The 15,281-nt window shown below is 36.8% G+C and overlaps 1 long non-coding RNA gene across 1 annotated transcript in view; it reads right to left on the reverse strand.

Annotated features, from left to right (window-relative positions):
• Positions 1-6,430: 6,430 nt before the first annotated feature.
• The window catches only part of LOC140626104 (uncharacterized), a 98,568-nt gene continuing 89,717 nt past the window's right edge, over positions 6,431-15,281 (reverse strand). The window contains exons 3-4 of the long non-coding RNA XR_012025319.1: positions 7,907-8,008; positions 6,431-6,540 (exon numbers count right to left, since the gene is read on the reverse strand). This is a non-coding gene — a long non-coding RNA (uncharacterized lncRNA). The remainder of the gene's footprint in view (positions 6,541-7,906; positions 8,009-15,281) is intronic.

Raw genomic sequence — 15,281 nt, forward strand, 5'->3', positions numbered from 1 at the left:
CCTAAGAATGATTCTTCTTACCTGAGGCACTTGAGATACCTCGCTCACTAAATCTTGAAGAATTTTAAAAATGACTTTGGAAAAGCCAACTTGTCAGCAGAGGGATGTCTGAAAAGATTTTTCAATCAATTCCTATTTGAACATAAAATATGATAAATGTCTCTGTTATGGAGAAAATTCATCTAATTATACCCATCCCATGTAATTTATAACAAAACACATTAATGAATTTATCTTGATTTCTGGATAAGGTTTTCAAACCTTTTAAAATACGTATTGTGTATGGAGATCAAATTTGTTGTCCAGAAAGAAACTTACAACATCCATTCCTTTAGATTTGAATGACTCTTAATTTCAGCCATGTTTTAGAATCTACTTTCTTACTGAATTTAACAAAGTCAATTAAAAAAAAACTTAAAAAAATGTTGTCTCTCTTTAGTCTATTAGTTAGTTTCATGTGGCTTTAATTTATTAATATATGTTGCACTGAACAATAATGTGAGCTGCCTACAGTGAGTGATACATGGACATTAATTTTATACACAGGATCTCAATTCCCATGAGAGTTCCCATTATGGGCCCAGAATAGTTTTCAAAAGCCACCAAAGAAATATAGTTTATCCACACAGAGACAGTGACAATTTATTTTAATATTAATGAAATTCATATAAGTATCATTAGTGGCATATAAATTACACTAACATGCCTTCACGGTGCCATAAGTTAGATCCAGTTATCCACCGGGACTCCCTGTGCTTTACAGAGGGTCATTTATCTATTTCTTGCAGGGAATATATGTAAGTCAAGTTTTCATCTTGTCTCTGAAAATAGAAAAGATGCATTCTTGCATTTTAGTTTTATTCTCTTTAGAGACTATAATTCTCCATTTGAAAACAGAGTATGTTTGGTTTGGAGCAATTAAAACTCATTCCTGAGTTCCAACTTTAACAGAATGAGCACTCTTCTTAAGTCTATAGCCATGTGATTGGGTGGCAGTAACTGATATGATGTTAAAAGATATAATTTGCAGGTACAACTGTCTGAAATAAATGAACACATCCAAATTAGAAATAAATGAACAAATTCTTTCAAGAAATTGAATTACAAACCCATGAGGTAAATCAGAATTAGATATACTCTTCTTTAAATTAGCCTTCCCTTTATATGATTTCTCACTTGCTTGTGCCTCTCTAACATATAGCAAAAGGCAAGCCAGTAGAAGAAAGTGGAAGAAAGGTTACACAGATCGGTCAGGTTATCATATAGACTCTGAACACTCCAGCAAAAAGGAATTCACTCCCCTACTTTCTTCTTAGAATGCATTCAATACAAGAAAGCCCTTCTTTATCGTGAAGCAAAACTACTTCCCAGGACCTTCTAGATACTAGTTCTAATTCTTTGAAATAATACCATCTACTTTCTTAGCTCAGGCTGCTATAACAAAATACCATAGACTGGGTAGTTTAAACCACAAACACATTTTCTCATAGTTCTAGAGTCTAGGAAGTTCAAGATCAAGGCACCAGCAAATTCAGTTCTCAATGAGGGGTTTTTTCCTGGTTTGCAGATGTCCACCTTCTTGCTGTGTCCTCATATGGCCTCTCCTTGGTGAGTGCTCTTGGGGTAAAAGGGAACTCTCATATCTCTTTCTCTTTTTATTAAAACACTAATCCTTGGATGCCTAGGTGGCTCGGTCAGGTAAGTTTCTAAGTGTCTGCCTTCAGCTCAGGTTATGATCCCAAGGTCCTGGGATCGAGCCCCGCATCCAGCTCCTTGCTCAGCAGGGAGATTACTTCTCCCTCTGCTTCTGCCTGCTACTTCCCCTGTTCATGCACTCTCTCTGTCAAATAACGAAGTAAAATGAAATGAAAATAAAAACGCTAATCCTATCATGAGAGTGTAACTCTCAGAACCTCATCTAGACTTTATCACCTCCCAAAGATTCCACCTCCAAATGCCACAATGTCACACTTGGGTTCCAACGTATGATTTTGGGATGACAGGGAGACACAAGCATCCAATCCATAACATCTTATAGTCCAGGCAATTTATTAATATCTGTCTTATAATCCTCTCAAAGTCAGCACGTTCATATAGGAAAAAAAAAATGTGTTCAGCTCCACATAGCTAGAAAGTGGTGTGATAAACACAGTTCTGACTTCTAAGTACTTGATCTTTCCTTTTTATCCCCTGCTGCCTCTCTAAATCAAAGAGCCCCATAGAATAAGTCCTTCTTTGATATACTAGCCCACCATATTGTTCACCATTTCATACCCTTCCGAGCTCTTATCCAAGCTAAATATTTTTTAATTTATTCAGTTTTTCCTTCAAATGACTCAATTTTTTTTTTTTTTTTACTCTTGTGACCATGTTAACCTCTCTTCTCTGGATATACTCTACATAGTCACTGCCTTCATAAAGCCCAGCACCCAGAACTGAGCCCATAACTTCACAGGAGTCCTGACTAACACAGATCTGGGTGAGACCCATAGGTACCTTACCAGGAGTTTTCTATTTCTTTTAACATGTTTTAACCATAAAGTAGTTTGTGCACCAGTCACTAAGCATCTTGTTCATAAGCATAAGATTTTGTCAAATGTCCTGCTAAAATTCAATATCCAAATCGTATGAGAACTTCTAAATACCTACCCCAAGCTAAGCTTATTAGCTAGCTCTATCATTACTAAATAAAGGAAGTTAGTTTTCAACTTTTCTGGAACTCAGGCAGGCTTCATTTTCTTATTTGTCTCCTCCCAGAGCATAGGCCATGTCACTGCATACAAATTGTTTTCACCCTGGAAAGAGTCATCTTTTTAACATAAGACACGCTGTGCATCCTGCTGCTCATTTGAAAAAAGGGAACAATCAAACAGAGGGAGATGTAAGTGACAAAGTATTTCAATAGTTGAATCAATAATACAAAGGTTTTTGAGCAGAAAAATGCCATATAAAGGTTTTTATGGGTATTTTTTTTTGGTTGTTTTAGACAAATAACTGATAAGAACAGAATTTACTGCTTTTAAGTCATCGGGATTTTTTGGCTTAATCCAAAAGACATAATCCTACAATGGTCAAGAGTAATACCACACTTAAACAAGAACCACAGGAATAGTTTTATTAAATAATCATTAGTTTACCTGGCAAACAGTTTTGGCAAGAAAATAATAATTATTTCACTTATTCTCAGAAGCCTAAAAAAAGGGCAAGATTCTGGACTAACATCTTAAAAGTTAAAACCAATTACCTTCAACATACTGGTTATCTCAATTAACACCAATGAAAATAATCTTGAAATAAAGTTCTTAGTTTCACTGTATCCATTTGATCCAAATGATTGAAATAAAATAAATGAATCCCACAGGAGTTCTAATTGTCTGTTAAATTCTAATAAACCAGTGCTGCAACCTGAAAGCAACTCCAATGAGGTCAATTTGTCTAATATATTACCTACTGAGGTGACAGTCCCAAAATTCACCCCAGAAAATCCATTTTTGGAAGCCATCCCCCAGAGTCGTGTTTACACTGGGATAGACAGTGTGTTTCAAAATCTATAGGAAGATTATGATAAGAAAAGATCACTCCTTTGAACAGAAAGAAAACAATCTAAGAATTAGATGTCATGTTGCCAGTCATGCCAAAGGCTCTTTCTGAGTTAACGTGCAGCCTGTCAGCATCATCCACCCAGAGTACATTGTCTGAAAACTCAATCTGGCCATTCTGTTCTGCAGGAACAGGAAACTCTTCAACAGTATGCCCTATAGGATATCTTGATAACATCAGCAGGCAGAGTATTGAGCACACGCCCCCTGGTCACATACACATACCCCAGATGAGAAAGTAAGGAAGACAGGAATTCTTCTGTATTCTCATCAACAGCAACAAAAAAAATGGCATTTATAGGCAGAAGAATAATAAAGATACCCTTGTCGGTCACTGAGCGTATGCATGGGGAGAAAATAACTTGGATCACTGTAGTCAGGAGGAAGCAAGTCACAAGGAACGTTTACAGCTTGCAAAGCATGCGGTGTCCACTGTGCCATCCTCTCTGTCCAGCCATTTCTGCACTAGTGTGTCCTCTTGTGCAAAAGAGACTTAAGAAAGTAGACATTTTGATGGATAATTCCCATTTTCTTTTACCTCACAATGTCTTAAAACAGTAAGTAGACCTATTAATCACTGTAAATGCTCAGAAAGACACATAAGTAGTAAAGATCTGAAAGAGAAAAGTAGAGAAGCCAAATCTCCAAAAACTGCCCCTGGATTACCACTAACATTGAATTATATGGAACTGTTTTGTTCCTGTAAGTGAATGATATACTTGCCCTGCCACCTGAACTGAAGCAGAAAAAAAGAAGTACCATGGAATTCAGACCCTAAGCCTAATTTAGTGTTGACAGTGGGATCTTCCCTCACTTATAGGCATTATCATATTATAGTCCTGAATACTATCCTTTATACAGACTAAGGAGACCACCAAACTTATAACTTGAAGAAAGATAATTAGCTAAGACTTGGGAATGTCAAGTAACAGCAAAATAAATTAAAAAAAAACTCAAAGGAGTATTTATAGGGTACTTTTATTAGTTCCCCAGGGCTTCCCTAACAAATGACCACTGACTGGTGGCATAAAATGATGGAAATGTATTCTCTCACAGTTCTGGAGGCTAGAAGTCTGAAATCAAGTCATTGGAATGGTCATGCTCTCTTTGATGGCTCTGGCAGAGGAATCCTTCCTCATCTCTTCTAGTTTCTGGTTGCCAGCTAGATTGCCAGCAATATTTGGTGCTTCTTAATTTGCAGATGCATCCCTCCAGTCTCCACTTCTGTCTTTACATGGCCTTCCCCACTGCGTATCTATGTCCAAATTTTTCTCTTGTTATAACAGCACTAGTTAACCCAGTTTGACCTCATGTTAACTTGATTACATCGGCAAGTACCTTATTTCCAAATAAGGTTACATTCGCAGGTTCTGGGGGTTAGCACTTCAGCATATCCTTTAGAGGGACACAATCTATAATGGTGCTCATTTAAAGCACTGACTCATTTGAAAAAACTACAACTAGCAGTATTGATATAATTCTTGGATGCTGGAGGATGGTAGATGTGGGGGAGAAGGGATATGGCCCACAGAGAACAACCAAGTCATGGTGTGTATTTTCGTATCAGGACCATGGACAGTAGCTCATGTTCCTCCCACCCCCGCCCTTATCCCACCCCAGTATCAGTTTATGCCCATGGGGAGAAATGCCTTGCACTGAACAAGGCTTATCAAAATACCGTTATTAGATTTTCTCTCTGCTATTTCTAAATTTGTATTCTTTAAACTAATTTATCTTACTATAATTTTGCCTGGTATAGAGGAAAGATTATAGTAGTAGAGAACAGTTTGTTGGCTTATGAAGACTGTCATTATATTTTTTAAATATGGGGTTTTATCCTCATTGTAAAGTCCTGAAACCTAGGTGGTTAGCTTAGCGAATGATGATCCAGTGGAACAACACAGCTCTTACCACTTAAACTTATTCAGAACTTGTCTGTTTCAGAGAACCCATAAATTATTTTAAGGTACCTATACTATAAAATGATCAGCATTTATGTTGCTTTTCTAAGATGAAGTGTATTAAAGCAATGTGTAAGAAAATACAAATGAATTGGATTTGATATGTTCTAAAGGAAGTGAGTAAAGTGGCCATATCAGAGGGGGTTAGATGACATAAGGCTTTATATACCCTTCTGAGGAGGCTGGACTTCTATGGAAGAAAGAGAGGAGCTATTTAGGGCTTTAGGCAAAAGGATGATACAGTTGAATTTGTATTTTATTTAGATAATCTGTTGGTTGTGTAAAGGATGATTTACAGGTTGGTACGACAAGAGGCAGGCAGAGACATTTAACTAGGGTAGTAGTAATAAAAACAGGAGAACAGAATGGATTTCAGAAATATTTAGGAGATAGAATCAGTAGGTCCTAGTTACTCATTAGGGATGGGAGGGGAGGTTATATTCTTGCTTGGGTGACTTAGAAGAATTGGTTTGAAGGGGTGGTGGATAATGAGTTTGGTTGCTGGTATATTCAATTTGAATTGTCTTTGGAGTTCAAAGTCTGTATCCCTGCATGCTCTACTGCAGAAGCATTGCCCTATTTCCTAAGTCCTTGGTATTAGCACTTCAAACTGTTCTTTCTTTCTTAGATCATGAGCTCAGTGAAGTTGATCTTCTCATGTGCAACCTTGTATCACTTACAGCCTGAGAAAGTGCTTGCTTGATAACCATTTCTGGTGCCATCCTCAAATCCTTAACTGCTTTGGGTAGAAGAATTGAAGAATTTTTCTTTCTTTCTTTCTTTCTTTCTTTCTTTCTTTCTTTCTTTCTTTCTTTCTTTCTTCTTCTTCTTCTTCTTCCTTCCTTCCTTCCTTCCTTCCTTCCTTCCTTCCTTCCTTCCTTCCTTCTTTCTTTCTTTCTTTCTTTCTTTCTTTCTTTCTTTCTTTCTTTCTTTCTTTCTTTCTTTCTTTCTTCTTTCTTTCTTCTTTCTTTCGAGTTTATCTATTTGAGAGAGACAGAGAGAGCACAAGTGGGGGGAAGGGCAGAGGGAGAGGGAGAAGCAAACTCCCCCCTGAGCAGGGAGTAGGACCCTGAGATCATGACCTAAGTGAAAGGCAAATGCTTAACCCACTGAGCCACCCAGATGCCCCTGAAGAATTTATTTTTAACGTGGTGGATACTTATTGTCTTCAAGCAAAGAGGGACTCTTAGATGTGCTTCCATCTAAGATAAGGGCTTTCTTCTTAGGACTTTAGGCAGAGAAATCTGAGAGCACTAGCTTCCTATAGTGACTAAATTATTGACAGCATTTAAAGGCACATTTGATTTGACACAATGTGCATACATGCTGTCCCCTGTCAGCTTATTTGGTTTCTTCTGAATGGCAGAGATTAAAACACTTCTGACAGAGTAGGGCCTGGTGGTACCTTGCTAAGGAGGACTTAGCACCTTAAAACAGCAACCTACCCATTGTGAGATTTAGACATAACAATCCTGTGTTGTTCTGGAAGTCCCTACACAAGGAACAGCCTTCTTACACTCATTCAAAGAGTCAAGGTTGCCATGACAGGTGGCTGAGGAGATAGAGACCAGGTTTCCTGGTCATTCATATTCTCTTCATATCTCCACAAATTGTAGGTAGAGGTGGGTAAGGGAATTAATTGGTAAGTAAGTAGAGACCATCTCCTTTTTACATCTTCCCCAATTCTATGAAATGAGAACAAAGGAAGTGGAAATGGCTCTTCATAAATTTTACTGTTGGAAGACACCACAAAACCCCTCTGGTTCTATTCTTTTATTTTAAATAAGTGGAAACTAACCCAGAAAAACACATGGAGCTTAAGGTCTTTGAAAGTTCTAATCAGAATCCAATTTCTTTTATTTACAGAGCAGAACTCTCTCTTATATCATGTTACTTCTTATGGCTATCATTTATTGAATTTGAATACAGGGCAATATAGTCAGAAGGACCTCATCTGGTTATTTTAGTAATGCTTTGTCTTAAGAAAGTTCATTGCAATAAATCCTGAAAGAACTCTTAGAAATTGACTTAGCTTTTTTATTATTTAAAATCAGTTTTCTGGATGACTAAGGCTATGCTTCATTAAAAATTCAACAGTTCCCTCCTTGATCCTTTTGATATGTAAATCTAGATCCTATTTACGCGCAACACAAATTTTTATGTCTTCTTATTGGATCTAAGAACTTATTCCTGGTAGAATGCTTATCAGTTTCTGAAACACTTACCCACACATGGCTTTCTTATCTCTGGCATTTGCACAAATAATTTTATTCTCATGATACTAATGAGAAAACAAATACTTCGAGAGTTTAAGTGGGTTGTTCAAGTGATGCTGTTAAGACTTACGCTCTCATCTGTCATTCTATAACAAATCACTGCTTCTATTTGATGAACACTCCACTTTTCACTCAGTTATAATTCTATGGTTATATCAAGATGATCCAGGACCTGTTGAGAGATGAAGGATGTTTGCATCAGACTTTTGTGCTTTTCAATAGACCTACATGAGCTTTTAAAATAAATTTGCAATCCTGTTTCTTGTCTTTGGATTTTTGCTTATTGCTACTCTTGGTACACCTGATTAATGTCATATCTTTCTATAGTTACTATTTCAGGTTTCTGTTTCAGAGCTAATAATATTATGGGATGAATTGTATCCCCCCAAATTCATACGTTGAAATCCTAATCCCCACCCACTACCTCAGAATGTAACTGTATTTGGAAATAAGGTATTTAAGGAGAGAATTAAGTGAAATGAGATCTTAAGGGTGAGCCCTAATCTCATATGACTGGTATTCTTATAAAAACAGGAAGTTTAGACACAGATTATGCACACTCCTAAAGGACAACTATGTGCAGACACAGGGAGAAGACTGCCACCTGCAAATCACAGAGAGAGACCTCAATATGGAACCAACACTGCCCTACTCCCTGATCTTGGACTTCCAGCTTTGAGACCTGAGAAAACAAATTTCTTTTGTTTAATCCATCTTTTGTTTCATAAGCCTGTGGCACTTGTTATGATGGCCGTAGCCAAGTTTTACAAACAAAAAATGAATAGGAGATAGCTTTTAGAATTGTGCATGAACTACAGATGAATAGGTCTTGACCTGGGGCTTGCCTCCGACTTAAGGTCCTGGGCTTTAGTGCACGGACACGGAGATGTTGATTTTAGCTTGCAGCACTACCTTTGGCTAATTTTGTGATTCTGGGTTATGTTCTGAATGGGAGGAGTTATAGGATGCATGATTTTCAGAGAGGTGAGGTCAGAGTTCCAAAAAACAAGGGATTATAAAACAGACACCAAATGGTCTTTTAGCTATAGAAGATTTTTTTACTGACTTAGAATGCTGTTTTCATATGCTCCCCTATTGCCTTTAAAATGTAATTTAATTCCCCAAACCTTAATCTATAGGTTTTGATTTAGAATTTACCAGCTGTAAACATCATAGCATATGCATATGTATATTCACTTCTTATTTTCTTCTCCTAGGCTGCCTGGGTAGCTATAGGCATTGCTAATGTCTGAAGTTCCCAATAAACGTTGAAACGGAATCTGTGGAAGTTCAGAAATGCTGACTAAAGTTCACTTACAAATGAGTTTGCTCTCCCTTTCCTCCCCAGGTCAGCTTCAGTGTTTTGGATGGAAACTAGAGCCCTCTGTGCAACAAGGGAAGAACAAATGCACTAAGTATATTTCTGTAGTAGTGATGTAGACCATTAAATAGACCCTAGCAGACAGGAAAGCCCATATGGATTTCAAAAATAGCACCCATCTGTCTGAGAGCTGCTAAAAAATGAATTTTAGGACTTGGAACGTAGCCTGGAAGTGAAACCTGACTTAGGTTCTGGAAAAGCTATAGAGGAGTTCCTTAGAGAATTACAAAAACATGTACCTTTTGCATTCCAAGAATAATAACCAGGCACAGGAGGACACTCAGTGCCAAGTTTCACATTTAAATCAAGCAGCACACTGAATTGAGAGCTGAACTTTGGCCCTTCCACAGTTGAGTGCTGGTAAAACAGAACTCCTAGGTTCAAAGGTCAGCACTTAAACCGTTGTCTTGACAAGACACCTCAGGCACAGAAACATTTAATCAGGACATATAATTAAGCACAAATGAATAAAGAACACAGTTTAAATCGTGTATGTAGGTATATTGGTATATACATATATGCATTTATAGAATTTAAAAGTCCATGGGTAAGCTCTAAGAAAACCTCCTGACTGGGGCAGCCTGGATGGCTCAGCGATTTAGCGCAGGTTTAGTGCCGCCTTCAGCCCACGGTGTGATCCTGGAGACCCGGGATCGAGTCTCACATCTCCCTGCATGGAGCCTGCTTCTCCCTTTGCCTGTATCTCTCTGTCTGTCTCTCTCTTTCTCTGTGTCTCTCATGAATAAATAAATAAAATCTTGAAAGAAAGAAGAAAGAAAGAAAGAAAGAAAGAAAGAAAGAAAGAAAGAAAGAAAGAAAGAAAGAACCTACTGGCTGGTTTTTACTAAGTCCAAGGCATTATTTGGGGGAAAATAGGTAAACCTGTGATGTTTTCTCAGAAATGAAATGCCATCATCTTCCTATTCCTGGCAGTTGAAGACAAAGAAAAAAAAGATTACATTTTATATCTGTTTTGAAAAGGACATGTGCTAAAAAATAGCGTTCAAGATGTGGTTCCAAGTCATTTGCAAATCCAAACTTCCTTCAATTTTATCTTTCACCTTCATGTACAGAAATAGGAAGCACCATATCTGTTTTATGAAGTGTAAAGGTTGCTGGTGATAAAATATCAGAATTTACATGCTATGCCTAATGATTCAAAGCTTTCTGATGTGGCAAACATCCAGGTAAAAATTGTGTGGATATTTTCCCATGTTATTGAAAAGCAAGATGGGGGTGCCTGAGTGTCTCAGTTTGTTAAGCATCTGCCTTTGGCTTAGGTAATGATCTCAGGGTCTTGGGATGGAGCCCTGTCTCAGGCTCTCCACTCAGCAGGGAGTCTGCTTCTCCCTCTCCCTCTGCCCACCCCCCTGATCCTGCTCCACCACTCTTGCTCTCTCTATCTTTCAAATAAATAAATGAAGTCCTTTTTCTTTTTTTTTTAAAGCAGGATGAAGTATCATTTTCTAACGAAATAACATGTGAGGCTTAGGAAACACCTTTAAAGGCAAGTTTGCACAGAAAGTTCTTGTGTCTCCTATGTGGTAATAAAGTCTATGAGAAATTACAACAAAGCACTGCATAATAAAATGCAGCTCTTGCTTTTAAAAACTGCACAGTGTGATATTAAAGTTCCTATGGGGATGTGCATAATGGAAAAGGAATTGTGACAAAGTTAGAGATGTAAGTGGCATTCATGTGAAATTATGGTCTGAATATTGAACTCTTTCATCCCTGGTAGTTTAGCCCATTAGGACTTTGTATGGCTTTCAGGATTTTAAAACCCTGAAAGACTCCAGTTATCCTATTTATCAGCTTGGAGAAATAGAGACTATATTTATTTTCTCCACTCTAATATCTTCAGCTACCTGGCACATTTGCTGGTACATGAGAGATCCCCAATAAATATCATTGAAATGAATGGAAATTGATTCTCTGTGAGACGAAATACAGAATTGAGTTATGGATACAATTGGATTGAGAATGTGGATTGAGAAAACAGATCAGCTCAAGAGATGCTATCTCTTTGGGGAGAAATTTCCCCATAAGTCTCTTGCATTTTTGTGTCTTTTGGGAGCAGAAGTGATGATTCCCTTTGTTTTGGACTCTCTTCAATTATATTTGTACAGCAAACAAGGGATAAATAGTGTGTTCATCACAGCAAAGGGCACACCTACCTAATGCCAATTATAAAATGTTTGGTTTCCTTAAAATCAGGGCTTCCCTGTAACACAACCCACTGCATATGCAGGGATCATCTGGCCTTCTGCTTATTGCCCTCTGGGATTTAATGCTTGGGAAATGGGCAGAATGATATTCTGCTTACCCTAATTGCTATGAATAATAAACTAACCTTTGTCTTATTCAGGAGCCCTATGTCTTTGGCCAGCATGCCTGAAGCAGAGGCAGACTACTTTAGTTAACTTGCAAGTAGGGTAAAATCTCAAACCCTTCATAGGTTTGACAGCTTCATATACCAAAGAGATACTTATTTGAAGTGTCCAATAAAGAGAGTTCCACTTCCTTCTAGGAAACAGTGCTGCTTCTACTCTGATAATAGAAACAACCTAGGTAAACTATGATACCAGAATTTTCCTTGAGTGCCCTAGGGAGCTGAGATTTCAATGCAACCAGCAGGTATAAAATGTAAGGAGAAATAAGCTCTTCCAAAGAGACGAAATGTGGACATTGGCTGAAAAAATAATGGCTGAAATTTTTGCAAAAAAAAAAAAAAAAAAAAGACACAAAACCACAAATCCAAGAATCCTAACGAACTCCAAGTAGAATAATCCTGAAGCATCACAGACACACATAGCTAAACACATCGATACAAATTTCTGAAAACTGAAGATGAAAAGCACATCTGAAGGCAGTAAGAGAAAAAAAAGACACATTGCAAACATAGGAACAAAGATTAGAATTACCAGAGATTTCTTGTCAGAAACCATGCAAGCCAAGAAACAGTGAAGTGACATCTTTAAAAACTTCAAAGGAAAAAAAGTCAATCTAAAATTCTTCAGTCAGTGAAAATATCTTTCAAAACTAAAGGCAAAATAAGGGCACCTGGGTGGTCAGTCCGTTAAGTGTCTGACTCTGCTCAGGTCATGATCTCAGGGTCATGAGACTGAGCCCTGCATTGGACTCTCTATTCAGTTGGAAGACTGCTTGAGATTTTCTCTCTCCAACTCCTTCTGGCCCTCCCCTCCTCATGCTCTCTCACTCTATATCAAAAAAAAAAAAAAAAAAGGAAGGCAAAATAGACTTGTTCAGGCAAAAAGAAAAAGATTGAGAGAATTCATCTTCAACAAACCTGGATTATGGATTACAAGAAATGTTAACATTATTTAAGCAGAATGAATATGATAGCAGAAATTTGGATCTAAACAAGAAAATGAAGATTTCTAGGAATGGTTAAAATGAAGATATTAATATAAAATACATCTTTTCTTATTTTTCATCACTGTAAAAGATTTTACTGTCTAAATGAAAAGTAGTAGCAATCTACTGTGGGTTTATATCATATAGGATATAAAATGTATGACAATAATAACACAAAAATGGGAGGCAGAACTAGCAATATACTGGTTTAAGGATTTTACACCTTACCTTTAGCAGTACTATATTATTTGAGAATAACCTATAATTGATTAAATATGTATAATATAAATGCTTGGACCGACATTATTTTTTAAAAGATCTAGAAGTGATAAACCAATAACAAATTTTAATCATAAAAATACTCAATTCAAAAGCAGTCTGAAAAACAGGGCAAAAGGTATAAAGAATAGATAAGGCATTAAGGAAACAAATGTTAATGTTGCAGATTTAAACCTGATCATATTAGTAATCACATTAAATGTAAATGCTCTAAATATACCAATGAAAAGACAGACATTGTCAGATTAGATAATAAAGTGAGACTCAACTATGTACTGCCTATAACAAACTCACTTTAAATATAAAAACAAAAAAAGGTGAGAGGTGGCAAAAGATATACTATGAAAATACTAATCAAAAGAAAGCTAGATTGGCTATCCTGATATCAGACAAAGTAGATTTCTGAGCAAAGAATATCACCAGGAATAAAGGCCACTTCTTAATGACGAAGAGCTAGAATAATCAGGAAGACATAATAATTTTATATACTTATTAGCAGATCTTCAAGTAAATGAATAAAAACTGGTAGAACTACAAGAGGAAAAAGACAAGTACATAATTTTAATTGGAGACTTCAATAGTTCTCTCAGTAATTGATAAAAACAAGTAGGAAGAAATTCAGTAAGGATGTAAAAGACTGGTAAAATGCTGTCAACAATTTGACCTAATTGACATCTGCAGAATATTCTATCCAACAAAAGTAGAATATACATTCTTTGCAGGCACATATAATATAGACCACATTCTGTACCATACAACACATTTTAAGGAATTGAAAGCATACAGAGTATACTTTTTAACCACAATGGAATTAAACTAGAAATTAAAAATAGAAAAATTCCCAAGTGTTGGAAAGTTAAATAACACTACTAACTAGATCATGGGCCAATTAAGAATTCATAAGGAAAAATAGAAAATATTTTGAATTGAATGAGCATAACATAATATAGCAAAATGTAGAAAATACAGCTGAATTAGTGCTTAAGAAAAATTTGTAGCATAAAACACTCATATTAGTAAAGAAGAAAGGTCTTATAGCAATGATCTAAGTGTCTACTAAATAACAATAAGGCCAGAATATGCTAAGGCATTTTAATTTTTAAAAGTATTGAGATATAACTTACAAATGTGGTGTACCAATCTTAAGCATATACGTCAAAAATTTTTTACATAGGCGTGCACCCATGTAAACGCTGATAAGGAGATTAAACATTTCCAACTCTCTGTGCCCCTTACTAGTCAATAACTGCCTTCCACCAAATACACACATAGAAAGGTAATCAGTATAGTCAGGGCATTCTAAAATCAGTTTCAAATATTTATACACTCATTCCACCATGTGGTGAAATTCTCCATTGTTACTGGTCTTATTAAAATATCTTCTTCAAATAAACACATTTTTCAAACGTATGGATTCATTTTCCCTCAATAAGTCGGACTTAGCCACCAAAACATTTACAATGTCAGGAAATGTCCTCATTTGGCAATATAATATTGGCTTAAGAAACTTTGTATCTAGCTAGATCTAGGTTCAAATAATATCCCTGACATTTTAATTCTAGGTCGCTTACCTGACTTCAGTCTTCTACCTACCTCGTAGGGACTGCTATGACAGTATAATGAGATAGCGTATATAAAATGCTCAGTAGACTGATTTGTAAATCAGCATGAACACTATTGTTTTAAGATCTTTTCTGTTTGTTTATTTGTTTGTTTAGACAGAGCATACAAGTGTCAGAGAGGGGCAAAGGGAGAGGGAGACTCTCAAGCTGACTCCACACTGAGGGGAAGCCCAACACGGGCATCCATCTCACAACCCTGAGATCAAGACCTGAGCTGAAATCCAGAGCCACCTAGGTACCCCAGCATGAGCATGATTATGATAGAGTTACTGATCCACCAATGTTAGGCTTATTACCTCTCTTAAAAACCAGTAGGTAATTGCTAAGCCCTCAACTTACAGGTCAGCATGTGAGGCTATGTCAGAAATCTAATGTTTGCTCAGGCTGAGTAACAAAACATTGGAAGCAGAGGTTCTCCTCAAGTTCCTCAGTCTGTGGATCCAAATTCCCTCACATAGCCTTAGGCTCTCTGAAATGGCCGTTGAACCTCATTCCAGAATAAATCTCCAAAGCATGTCAAGAATGGTCTATTTTCCTCCTTAATGGACTATGCTGGGACTGTGGCCCACAGCAGCAATGTCAGCATTTAAGCATTTGTTGAAGAAAGGATTGAAAAAGGGGTAATGTATTTTGTAATGTATTTGGACTGAAAGCCTGAGTTAGCTTAGGCCACCACCTAAACATTATAATAGGCTGACTTATAATACATCAAAATCTATGTGGTCTGCACTTTGAAATAAATAACAAGGCAAGTTAAGAGTCTATGAATACATCTCATTTTAAAC

The sequence above is a fragment of the Canis lupus genome, chromosome 37 (assembly GCF_048164855.1).
Source record: "Canis lupus baileyi chromosome 37, mCanLup2.hap1, whole genome shotgun sequence".
In the NCBI taxonomy this organism is placed as follows: domain Eukaryota; kingdom Metazoa; phylum Chordata; class Mammalia; order Carnivora; family Canidae; genus Canis; species Canis lupus.